Consider the following 14,280-nt stretch of genomic DNA (forward strand, 5'->3'; position numbering starts at 1 on the left):
GATGAAAACAGTATTTAATGTTCGTAAATTATATGATGACGTCATACTTCGGTCATTAAAATTGATGTTCAAAATTAAAAATAAACAACCAAAATTTACATTAATAATGTAACCATACCGGACATTGACAAAACTTTACAGAGATTGCACTAATTATTTCTCCTCTAGGATAATTTTCGATTGTCTGAGACTGGTAAACGTGCGGAGACACCACGCCCGAAGGCATTTAGTCTTTAAAAGGATTAATGTCAGGAGATTGACGTCTGTGTTAAAGGTGTGGCTCGGTGGTTATCATCCATTAGGAGGAAACCAGAACTAATTGGTACAGCAACAGAATCTCACAACGGAGTATATAACTTCATCCTGATACCAATCTGCCGTCACAACGTTAGTTAGGAATGAACATCTGTGTGCGATATTCCAATAAAATTCCAGCTTGCACCATGATGTTGTCAAATCTGAATGAGTGATGTTCGATGATGTCTTGGGTCTGAATTCCGCGTACTTCACACTCTCCTGATCCTTGTACACTTATCCTCTGATTCCAGGACAAATTCGAACTCTTACATAAACAGGAAGGTTGCGCCAATTTGAGGTAGACAAACCGAGACGCTGATGACGCAATCTCGCCCCTCTAGAACGGGTAGTTAGTGGAACACAAACTCTTGACACTCAAGCATACAGTCCCTTCACGTGAAGCCTTCGAACCCACAGTATTGACAGATATTGTCTTACTAAGTGACGTTGTAACCATGGATGTAACAGTTGTGAAAGTCTCTCGTTGATTCAGCTTCGCTACTTTATACCGATCTTCAGAAGGAGTGGTAAACATCGGTCGACCAGGCACAGGTCTTCGGGCAATGCTTAGATTTGTTTGTAATATTTTTCCACATTCGAGAAATTATAGAATGATCAACGCCAAGAAAATAGCGACATCTTTGACTATTCTGCTTCAATGTGTCGGACAAGCTATCGTCATCTGTAATTCTTTTTCTTTCAGCCACAGAAAGAGAATATCATCAAAAATTATCTACGAAAGTTATGACTACATCAGCATTTAAATGAATCTACTCAAAGCCTTCAGAATGCTGTCTTCTTCAACGACTGCCCAGTTAGTACATGCTTGGACAGTCAATCGTGATTGCCTATAACATACGGTATTTCCATATTGCCGTCTGCATCTGTGGCGAATTTTAAGCACTCAAATTGAGTTATGCTTTCAGAAACCGCTAATGAGCAATACGTGCTTAATTTTTGGAAGCGTGAACAATTTAAATGTTTTTGGTGTACTGAAATCGACGTCTTGTGATTTAAGGATTTACAAATATTGCTTTTCAGTATTCGTTTTAAAATTATTTGAATGCATATCCTGATAAAAAATTATAAATGCGTAAAAGCAGTAATTTGTTTTGAAATTAATCTTTAGGAGCTTTAGCCGTAGCAGATCTCATCTAATTTCTATCACAAAAGAAAAGCATTTTTAAACAACCATTATTAGGTTAAACTTAATTTCATTTAAGCTAAACGCTTGTTTACACATTCTAAAGATTGCGAACAAATTACCATCCACGTCTTTACTTCAAAATCCAAGAATATTAAGTATAATAATCTGATATTTTATTGCATTCTAAAACTTTTTACGAGAAAATGACATTTAGTTTTTTTTACCTTTCAGAATATTAGCATGAAAGAATTACCTTATTCATAGTTATCAAATTGTTTTTAGTCGGAAAATAATGCTATTGCAGTTTTGTAATTCATAAGTTCTGAAAATTTTTCTTTGCTTAAACAATGCTATAAAAACAAAAGTTCTGAATACGAAAATGCCTGGATATGATTCATAATGAGGCAAATCAATCAGGAAGCAAATTTTTACCATCTTCACGTTTACTTGTCTAATAACCACATTTAGCAACATCATAGTTGAGAGGTTATATTTTCTAACACTGTGAGTTAAAGCAAAATTAAGAAAGTGAATGCAATGGAATCTTCTTGAAGCTATTTCGAGAACCTTCTTGACAGAATTTCGATTTACTTAGTATAGCAAATTTTGGTGCACATTTTTCAAACCCTTATTTTCGTTGGATATTTTTGGGGAAAAATAAATTCCGGTAAATTTGACATGGAAAGTAAAATATTACTTACATTCGATAAATCATCTAAATGGAGGGGTGAACCAGATTATACAGGAAGAATGAATGGATACGACTGTGATTTCTAGAAGCTTAACCAAATTTAAGCTCCTGAAAATATAGTACAACCACACGATGCCTCACCCTTTAGAGTTGGAATTCGGACTGGATGCTTGCTGTACGGAACTACAGCTAAACATAAACCTAAACATAATACACAACGACCAAAAGTTTGAAGATATGTGCATATATGTCATGGAAGCATGGAAATAAATCTCACCAAAAATAGCTTCGAGAAATTTGAGATTTTCAATCCGTTTTGGAAAATTCGGATTATAGCTGCTTAATCTGGCAGAATGCCTGCAAATAAAATTATCCATGGGTCCGTGGCTTCAAGCACTAGAGAGAGAGAGAAAACATAATTTATATTTGAATTTAATACAAGAACTAGCAAAATGAATAATATTTAATGGCTTTTGTTTGCTTCTTAGGGAAATAAGTAGTAAGTTGTTAATTCAGTTAGATTTCGCCTTTTAAAATATTCAGATATGCGAAGAAAACGCACTGTTATATGCTGCCCTTTAAAGCACTGAATCCTCATAAAACCAATGTTATTGTTAATCAACATACTTTCTAAGAACTACCCAATAGGGATAGCGGTTAGTGACTCATACTACTGTAGACTACTGAAGAACTCGGATTCGAATTCCAGAGAAGACATGGGTGTTTGCAAATGTATAGTGGCTGTGCGGTATGGTGGCACTTAAAATATGCGGCAAGCCGAATATCCTCTCTTGCCAACGAAAGGCGCAATCTTGGCTCTATATTGTTCATAACTACAATGTTCATCTTCGCCTATACTGAAAGCAAAGGAACCTATTGAACTGTGTAGCGACTTACTGCTGAGTTAAACTGTATAACGACAAATTCCAGAGAAAGCTTAAAATACCCTTTTATTCACTCAAAGAAATAATACAGTTGGTCCCTTCTCTGGCTTGCAGGAAATCCTCCACTCGTGCTTTAAATCAAGATAAGAAAATAGGAAACTAACTTAACTAAACTGACGTAGCCGAAGGTAGACACGATTACCTAACGTAACTGGCCCTTAATTAAATTAGCTGGCGATTATCAACAGGCGCGTACAATACGGCCGAACGTAACTGGCTTAATAATGAAGTAGCCTGGCGGCAAACACGCGCCACAAAGGACTCCTAAGCTTTCCTACTGAAGTAAGTTGAACCTTCCTTAAATATTCCTTCTACCTCATTTACATGTAGCGCGATACTAAAAGTACTTCTGGTAGGGAGCTGTTAGTGAGAAATAAGAATTTAAAGGAAAGGATTTCAGAAATAACTGTTATAAAATTAACAAATAAAAATAACTGTTATAAAATTAGCACACACCTTACAACTCTTTGCACCGATGACTTTTGTGGGGTTTCTCTGATTCAAACAAGCGAGATTAATACCAACAACAACACTTTCTAAGAACAAATACCTACTTAACCAACATCCGAAAAATTGTCCTGTCTTTCTAGGCTTAGTTTTCGATTCGGAACAAAAATGAGACTAACGTGTTTTTCCTTTCTTATCCTCCTCCCCAAGGGAAAAGAAAGAAGAAATACACATGAGAATATAATATCTTTAGAAATATAAAAATATTATACCTGATGAGATTTATGCTACAGATTTCACACGCCTTTTTAAATGACAGCAGATTTACATATATTAAAATTCTAATATGTTGAGAGCATGAAAAAATATATTTAAACTCGTTTCACAGCTCCTGACTTTTTAATAGTATGAAACAACTATAAATCAAAATTTTAATATGACAGCTTTAATGATAATGCAATAACAAGAGTCGAGCCATTAAAAATTTGAATGACATACATAAGCATTCAATCACTAAGAAGAAACTGGAGAAATATAATCCAAAAATTATTTCCGCTATTAATCAGGATGTATCATTCTCTCTTCTCCTGCCAGCGAAAGTTAATTAAAGTACTGAGATAAAATAAAATAAGAGATACCGAAGATATTATATCTCGTTGCAAGTCTAGTGAAAAATAATATCAGCAAGGTTATCTGTATCGAATGCTATTTCCTTTTCTTTGTTTCGTGAGTTACGCGTTTTTAATGACTCTAGTGACTAGTTCACAGGAGAATGCTAAATCGCTTTCGAAATAAGAAATGAAGTAAGTTTTTAAAATTGTAATGAGGAAAAGCACGACCTTTAATGCAGGATGTTTTCTCACAATAGGCAAACCGGTCTTAAGTATCTCAAAAATATATTATTTTGTGATAATTTTTTTATTGCTTCATATTAAAGATTTGATAAGGCAAACACCCCGTTTAATGAGGGAAAGCCAGACCTTTAGTGCATGATTTTTTGTCACTAGGAAAAATAGTAGCCTTAAATATTTCAAAAACAGATTATTTTGTGATAATGTTTTATAGCTTTACATAAAAGATTTGGTAAGATTTTAGTTAGCAAAAGCCCCGTCAATCCAATTTACCATCACAGAACAATATCGGATATTTTAAAAACCTTTTTTAAGTAGTTTGCAGTTTTTTTTTAATTTTTGGAGCCTTATTGTTAAGTTGCGTTACTCTGTCATCCATGAGGTGAGGTTTGGAAATGCTACCACTCCAAAAAGATATAAAGACTTTATTTCTAATAAAGACTCGAAAAAAAAAAAAAAAAAAAAAAAAAAAAAACAACAACACCAAAGATAAAAAGACAAAAAGTCTTGATTTCTAATAAAAACTAATAAACAGTTCGAGCAAACAAAAGTCTGAAAGTGTTGCCATTCGACAAGGCATACGACCTTTAATTTACTTTTAATTTAATAATGTTATAACAATAACTCAGAGGTCACCAAAGTGGTCACTTGCAAATTTCCCGCTATCTGTGTCTACTGTCAATGAGAATGAGAATTAAGATGTCGCTGAGGAGTCAGTAAGAAAGAAATGAGTCGCTATAAGAATTTTAAAAAAAAGTTAATATTCAATAGATAGGAATTGGAATGGAATTATAATGAGTCCAATTAGAATGGAGTCCTCCAGACACAGTCAATAAAGTTGTCTGTTTCTACCTTTCTGTAATATTTGATTTATGCAGTGTGATTTTCTTGCTTGCATTTTATTGTAATAGCACTCCCAAGGAAACGGATTGATAGTATTCAGTAGATACTTAAAATCTGACGTAGTCTTTTCAAAAACAATGAAACACAGTTTTTGTGTCTTAGATGTGATAAAGTATTCATCCATGATGTCATGAAACTATAAAAATAAAAGAATGCGTGGAAAAGATTCATCTAGAACAGAAAGATAAAAATAGGAGGAAAAGAATATTAACTATTTTAAGAATCTCGATGAAAAATAGAGATTCGTACAAAACTAACTTTCTTCGTGAACTTTTTTCTCAAACTGATGTTAAAAGTATATTTAAAGGTTTATATAACAGACGGTGTTAAATTTAAAAATGGATCCTTTCACAGAAGGGATTCTATATAACATTCATGGAGAAGGTTTTGAAATTATAAGAAAAATGTCTTTTCACGAGGGTAATGTGGATGTTAGATAATCGGGATCCTGATTCATTTCCTGTGTTTTCTTTGTAAATGAATCAATTACTGATATTATTTATTGTCTGAATTTATATTTACTGGTACCTGCTTTATAACAATGAATGCTGTAATGAAGCCAATTCCTTGAAATGTTTTTATTTGTTACTGTAAAAAGCATTTTTAACTAATAAATTTTATAGTTAAAATTCACTGAAACGAATCGCTTAGCTCGTTAAGAGTCTTAATGCAACTTCGCATAAATTCAAGTGACCTTTTGCAACCTAAATTAGTTTTTCGGAAGCTAGACATCTTCTGAGAATCTCATCGTACCACTCCACCACGTATGGTAATTATTATGCAAAACTTGCAGTGTCTCATTTTAAACAAGTTTCAGTATTCCTTCCCCATTATTTTGCCGAAAAGTAGAGTCAGGTCTGTGTTGAATGCACCTTTTTTTTGCATGTGGATCCTTTTAAAGCACGCTAAGGCCTCAACAAAGAAACAGAACAATTAGTGTTTTAGAGTGTTCGTTACATCAAGTTTTGTTTTAATCTTGTTAAAGGTAAGAATCTTGTGTGTTTTTGCATTTACTTTACAAATAGGCAGATTTTAATTACTGGTTATGTCTTTTATTTGACATTTCATTTGTGGAGATTGATGATTCTGGGTACAAGATAATAGGAGCATTAACCTTTGGCACAGGTATTAGCTAGGTGAGTAATATAGTATCCTGGTAGTAGTTTGTAGACGCCTTTACAAACTACTACCAGGATTTGTTTCTCAAATCAGAAATCTTTGATAGGGATAGTACGTTAGCCTCGAATACCCTTGTGCTACCCTATTCTTTTGTAATCGGATTGTATGAACTCTTAATCATAAAATACACTTTTTGCGTTTTTCTCTTTCAAAAACTGAAAAGGTGTATTAGATGATCTTGGGAACATTTCAGACTCTTGTATATAAGCTAATTAAGCTGAGAACATCAATAAAACTGGAGTGATTACATTCTTCTTCTTTTCATATATATATATATATTTTTTTCCCTAAACAGTGTTTCAGAAACCGAAGCAAAACATTTTGCGGTAATGTGCATATCTCGCATAACTAAAGGCAACTGTCACCAATAACAGCTGGAGGTTACAGTTGAAGAAGCGCAGTATAGGTTCGAGTAGAGCCGAGAGGAACAGAGTAGGTAGGCTGCCACTACCGCCAGCGAAAGAGTTCTTAAGAGCCGGGTTCAGTTAGGTCCAATAGCAGAGTGGATTCTACTCAGGAGCTGAGGTTAAATCTAGAGTAGCCTAGTAGTAATGGATTTTACAAGAGTGTGGTCTTACCACAGACAGACCAAGAGGACTTTATATGTGATTGGACTCATTTTGCAGTTACCGAGCAGAGTTTTTCATTCAAGAGTGGTTGTATAAGAGTAACATTGAGTACCTCAGGCAGTGGAGGATTGTACTATATGTACAACCTAAAATATTGTCTGTTACTCTTCCTATGTTGCGTTAAATATTTTCAAGTTTGTTTCGATATTAAAACACTATTTTAACTGCAGTTTATTAGTTTTCCACAGTTATTTGGAGTTGCAAGGTTTCTAGAATTAAAGTAATAGGTTAGATCAAAATCAAGTCCAAAAATTAGCAACAAATATACCACATTTTCTTACATATTACAACACTTATCTTTTCAGCATTGAACATTCCAATGAATCTATCGCTTGAAATCTCCTGTGTTTTTTCCAAGTGAATATAGCTGGAATGCAATCGATATGCTATACTAGTGCTAGTTCTACATTCTTAAAATATGCTTAAGATTTACAGGATGTTAAAATAGAATTAGATTGTTTTTAAAAGTAGAATTTGTTAGTAAAAAATGCCTATGGTAAAGTGCAAGTGATAATTAGAAATCGATTTGGTAAATTATTCTAAGGAGACCACGCATTTTAGATATCTTTATATTCGATTTAAACATAATTTATAGGGCTATTTGAGCATAACTTTCTTACAGTCAAATTAGCAATAACGACTGAAGATGAAATATTTTTGTAAATAATGGCTCCTCATATTATAATGCTTGGAAACTTTCCCTTGCGAAGCTCCAGCGTTAGAAAATTAAGCATGCTCAATTAAATGTAAGACACTGAAAAGTCTCAAAATATTTTTAATAAGCATATTGCGTTCCACTGTAGTTAAGCATTACATTACTAGTTTGAAATAAAGATGGCGCGAGTTTCGCAAATAATTAATTATCGATTTCTAGTGACATTACTTTATTTTTTATCTCTGCTGGAAAGACGGTCATGAGGATTACAAATAGTTTATATTGAGGATATAAATATATATGGACATGATTAAAATGTGCATAATTAATATTATTTTAGTTTGCGTTTGTTAACCTTGATTTAACAAAATATATTACTTCGCCAGCAGATTCAGTACGCACATTAAATTGGTCTTTGTATGCTGGCCGCCATTTATTTCTGAGTGTCATGAAATTAACAGGTTTTATTTTCAGCTTTATCATAATGCAAATTTCTGTGTGCTTTATTAGTACAAACGACGTTCGAAAGGTAGGATTGACACTCTGTTCCTTCTCTTTAGATTTCGACGTTATTTTTAGATATAAAATTTTAATTTTATTACTTTGAGGTAAATATTTCCATTTTATTTGATACAATTTTCTTTGCTGCGTTAACCATATCATTCACATGAGTTTGTGCCTTTATTCACTTTTAGGATACCTATAATTTATTAAATTTTTTCTAAATTTCTCTTTTACACACTTTATAGCTCCATTTTATTGCCTTAACTTCAATATATTTTTTTACTTCTTCGAACTTAGATTTTTTTTAAAAAACTTTTTCAATAATATTTTTCACAATGCACTACATCCTTCTCGATACCTGAATTAAAAAATAATAAATATTTTGGTAAACATTATAAAGTATTCCTCTGTTGTACTAAACACTTCAACGTTTTTTCCCGCTGAATTGAAGAGAGCTGATGCTTCACTAGAACTAAATTCTATGAAGGTTCTTTTAGATTTTTCAGGTTTTTATAATCCAGGTAATTCTATATTTTTTCCTTTAACAAAGCATTATTTTTTTGCTATACCATATTTAAAGTTACAGTGAAGGCGTTTTATAATTATTTTCAATAATATAAATCAGTTAAATTTGTTTATTTCAATTAATTACTTAGTACATTTTAGGTTTCGCTGCTAAAGAGGTCAAATATATGTTTTCTGAACCTTTTTTTTGCTGTAATATTCTTTCATTTCAAAATTTCTGTTGCTCTAATGTTTCAAATTATAATAACTAACTCTTTTTATGTCATATTTTACTTTTTTTGGCTTAACTTTTCGTTTATCATTTTTCATACGTTGAATTACTTCTGTTTTACATGTTTTTCGAACTCGGTCTGTTTAAACTGAAAATTATTATTATTATTAGATTTTCAAGCTCTTTCTCTTGTTTATGATTTTAATGCTAAAATTTTAACAGAAATATTTATTCAGGTCTGTAATTTAAAAAACTACACACGTATTCGTTTTTACATATGTTGTATTGCTTGTATTTAAAGGTTTTATTTTTTGGACTCGGTCTGCTCAAAATAATAATTTTAAGCTTTTTTAAAATTTGGTTATATTATTTTATTAATGCTGTTATTTTACAATTTGTTTGCAGTGCTTATTTCGGCCTGTAAGGGTTGACTGATAAAGACACAGGTTACTTTGATTGTTTTGAAGCTTTAAATTTGTGTCTTTATTCGTTCAGAAACAGGCTAATTAATTATTTATTTATTTTCACAACAATCTAATGACGATGCAACGAAAGTTGTAAATTTCTATTTCATTTTTTGTTTTTGGCATGTTTTGCCCCCTTTATCTTGCGATTTGCCGCTGTGCTTCTGGTATTTGACTTTTGTATATATTTATTCTGAAATATGCATTGGATGAATTTTAGACGTATTGTTTTATAACGTATCATTTTTTAATTTATTTTACATTATTACCAGCATTTGTTGTTGCTTTCAAAGCACAAGTGAATTAATTTTTGAACTGCTTTTTATTTTCTATTTATTCATTCGCATGAGTTCTCATACGTCAGACATCATATTATACGCTTAATAATAGCTATAGTTAAGATAAGTAGACAGAAAAGTAGGAAACAGTGAACTAACCGAATTTCGTTTCTTCAACTCTCTGTTTGTTCATAACACTCCTAATAGATGGCGCCATTTACGAATACTCGTCTCGATCAAACCAAAAACTTAAAAATGTCCTACTCAGCACGAAAAAGAGTTTCTATGAGTCCTGTATTAATTTATATAACTTTTTTTTTAAATTTATATAATGATTCATGAAGAAGATTTTTCATTGGATGACAACATTTAATAAATTGAGAAGTCTAATTATTAATTTTCGTTAGTGCTGCCATCTATCAAAGGTGATAAGAAGTAGAAGACTTCTATCGTATGCAAAATTAAATTCATGCCGATCCAGTCCTTCTCGAAAACCTGTCGCAAAGACAATTACATTTATCACTTCTTTTTTGTAAAAGGTAGTTATTATAACGAAAAATGTAAGTGAAAATGGCATCTTGAGGTGAAAAAATGCAAGTATATATATATATATATATATAATTTATTTCCTAAACAGTATTGATTAATTGATTATATTATCTCCTAAGTATAATTAATTTAAAAGTGTGCATCCATACTGGTAAGTTATATTTTGAAAGATGTTTTGAAGTAATTTGAAAGCAAAATGTTAATAATGTTTTAACGTGGACTGGAGTTAAATCATCACGAAGAATAATATTACAATTGTAAAAGTAAAAATTAAAACATGTAATTATTGTCATTGATCGGAAATTAGTTGACTTTTCAAGGGGAACAAACCAACTCCCGTTCAATGATCAATAATTGATAAAAATACGTAAATATGAAAGTGTTTCCTCTTTACTCGAGTTATAAATTAAAGCCAAACCGGGAATTCTAGTCAGGCCAAATATTTCCGCGAATAGTTGCTACTCAAAGAACTTATTCTCATGAAGCATTTTAGTCAATTCAATTTGGAGTAAAAATCAATTACTGTAGAGAAATCCTGTAAAACTCGAGTAACCGTCCCCGACACTATCATCTTTATGTATTTGAGTACTATATTATTTGTAGAAATTAAACATTGGAAATTGTCATTATGAAATCGAAATCAAAGTAAAGTTGAAATAAACATAGAAGATAATAAAAAAGATAAATAATGCAAACTTTGTAAAAACAAATCAAAGAGGTCATAAAAATAATATAAAAATAATATAAAAATAAAATAGAAAATAATATAAATAAGATCAGTGAATGTACATGAAGATATAAAGGCCAGAAAGGTATTAAGTAACTTACATTCTTTCTAGTGGGGAAGTTGGCAATGTGTTCTCTTCGTGTCTAACTCAGAAGTGTAGGGTGTCCGAAAATTCTTAGCGGCAGTAGGGGCTTTGAATTATATCAGTCGGTAAGACTTGGGTGAAGTAATTTATGGTAGTGGGTGGGACTTGGAATTCTTGAGGGATGTATTTTGTGGAGTTCTTATCTGAGAGAGACCGTCTCTTAAGATTTTTTTAAAAATACTAGTGAATGGAAATTAATTAATTTCTGGCTAATTGTCGTGTCGCAATGATTAAGAATTTAAGAAAGGAAAAAGGCATTTTCGCTGTCCAAGAGCTAGTAGACAGTCTAAAGGCAGGAAATAGGCCCATTTTTTTAGTAACAGTATAGTAACAGTATATGTCTGAAGACAATTAGCTTTTTACAATATATACAATTGAGTAATTACACTATATACAAATCTTTCAACTGACAGTCATCCAACTTATACCGCCTTCTCAGGTTTAGGAATAAATTATCATATCCCTATCAGTTAAATGATTTAGAGTGAGTATTTAACGCCTGCTCTTTTAAGGCAATGGTTGATAAATTGAAAGGGAATTAGATTATTTTTGAGAATTTTGATAAGGATCAAAATTTCGCGTTGTAAATCTATTGTATCTGTGCATATAGTTTTAATTCGTTGTATTTGATTAATTATAGTATTGTTAATTACTTTTTTGGATATGTTGGAGTTACAATTTATTAATTTGTTAGTATTGAAATTGAAGTTTCTTGTTTTGTCAAAAAGTAAAATTTTTTTGTAGTTAATGATTTGAAGATCTAGAAAGTCTATGCTATTTTGTGAATTATTAGTTTTATTAAGTTTAAGACAATTCGGATAAATGTCGGAGTTTTCAATTTTACCAAAATTATTAAATGTAATAAGGTCATCAATAAATCTGTAGGTGTGTTTGTAGTAATTTAACTCTTGTGGTTGTAGATTTTTTTGGAAGTTAAATTCTTTGACAAATAAAAAGATATTACAGATCGAGCTGCTGGAATTGGCAATCCTCTGACTTGTTTAAAAAGTTGATTTTGAAACTTGATGTAGTTATGAAAAAGTGTGCATTTTAGGTAGGTTTTCCATTTGTCAAGAGTCATGATATTGAGTATATTAGGGAAAAGTTTTGGTAGATCAAGTAGACTGGTATAGATTTCTTCTAGAGGAAGTGAGGTATATAAGTTTTCAAAATCATAGCAGTTAATGTTTTGGATGTTAATGGTATGAATGGTATTAATGACAGGAGTGTTATTATGAATGATACAGCAATAGTTTATGATTAGTGTTACAATCATTGAAAATAAATTTACAGATTTTATTAAGTTGAATTGAAAAATAATAGTCTATATTTTTCTTGTAATTATTAGTTCCATTAGCTATAAATCTAAATTTTAATGGTGTTTTATGGAATTTGGGAATCGCATAAAGATTAGTAAATCTGTTGTAGTTTGCATTGAAAGTAATATTGAGTTTCTTATGAAAAGTTTTAATCCTGTTTATTATAGATGTTTCTGTAAGGTTGGCTGATTGATAAGTAGTTGCGTTGAGAAGTTCTTTATGAATAATCTCAGTGTAGAATTGTTTTCATATAATGCTAAAGTTATTAGTTGCTTTATCTATTTTTGTAATAGTAAAAAGCTGTTTTAATTTACTAATATCTGATGTAAGTTGCTACCAGTTCAGTGTACTTTTAAATTTGAGGTGACTGATTTCTGTGGATATGCGTTGAAGAATTTTAGCTTTCCATTTTAAGAAGGTATCTATGGGAAAATTCAGTTGATAGCTTGCTTTAACTATAAATTCGTTGATGTTGTTTTCGAAAGTCTTGTAACAGTAATTTGTAGTCATGTTTCTGACTGGTCTAAATTTTGTACCATAACTCATTAGTGTTTTTAGTTGATGGTTTTGTATGATATTCAGGTTGCCAGTAATTATGTGCTGGTGATATATATAGATTTATCTATCAATACACTTTAAAGGTATATTGGATTGGAAAAGAATTTTACTGCGTTTAAAGCATCCAGTAATTGAAGATATTTTTTAATCAACATAATTCGTGATTTTTATAATAAAATACATATTCGGACAAGGGGAGGATCGGGTGGACTGAACGGCACTGCTAACTTGCATAAGGGTGTCGGCGGGTCCGATCCTAGTGGAAGAAAAGAGAGTGCACAGCAGGTGGCCGGCGAAATGATTATCAGTCATTATATTTCTGTAAAAAGGGCGGCCAATATTAATTTGCGCACAGGAAGCCGATGATCTAGGATCGGTAATAGGTGCCAGTACGTTTATGCGAGTTGACCATGCTTGCCAGGGTACAAGAGTGCCGACAGCATGAAGACACAATGATGCTAGACATTCTGAGAAAATTCAGTGTATACTATGAAGAATGCAGCCTCCGTAAAGATTCAGGAGCTTTTATGTGGAGATCTAAGTGAATAGTCGTCAACCTGATTGAAGGTCCGGCACCTTTTAGCATGTTAGCTATTGTTCACCAAGACAAAAGGAATGCCTGGAAACCTTATGAAGGTTTGTTTATATCATAAAGAATGAAATTTTTCATCAAGGTGCCGGTAGGCCCATCTGAAGATCTAAGTGAACAACTTCAATAAAAGTGTCATCGGTACCCTTTAGAATTTGAGTTTACACCATAACGAATACAGCCGTGGTCAAGATTCCAGGGTACCACACCTATGAAGATCTAAGTGAATAGTTGTTGAACTGAATGACAATTCGGCACCTTTTTTTCTGCAAGTTAACTGTTGTTTATCAAGACACAAGGAATGCATAGAAACCTTCTGAAGTTCAGTTTATACCACATGAAACTTTCATGAAAATATAATGCAACTTTCATCAAGATGGCGGGATGCCCATGTGAAGATCTAAGTGAATAGTCGTCAATTTTGAATAGCCGCTGAATGGAATAAATATCCCAGCAGCTTTTACACGTTAAACTTTTTTCAACAAGATATAAACAGTGCCTGGCACCCTTATGAAGTTCAATTTATATCACGAAGTGCGTAATTGCATCAAGATGCCGGGAAACTCATGTAGAGGTCTTTATTTTTGTCTCCGAAGTGCCTGCACTCTTATGAAGTTCACTTTATAACTTGGAGAAGCAACATTCATCAAAGTGCTTTGTGATGGTTT

At 32.1% G+C, this 14,280-nt stretch overlaps 1 protein-coding gene across 4 annotated transcripts in view; it reads right to left on the bottom strand.

Moving 5' to 3' along the window:
• The window catches only part of ChT (choline transporter), a 298,521-nt gene that overhangs the window by 144,957 nt on the left and 139,284 nt on the right, over positions 1-14,280 (bottom strand). The gene's annotated exons all lie outside the window — the stretch shown is intronic.

The sequence above is a fragment of the Stegodyphus dumicola genome, chromosome 8, assembly GCF_044657685.1.
Source record: "Stegodyphus dumicola isolate Sdum_Otavi_A_Nest chromosome 8, ASM4465768v1".
NCBI lineage: Eukaryota > Metazoa > Arthropoda > Arachnida > Araneae > Eresidae > Stegodyphus > Stegodyphus dumicola.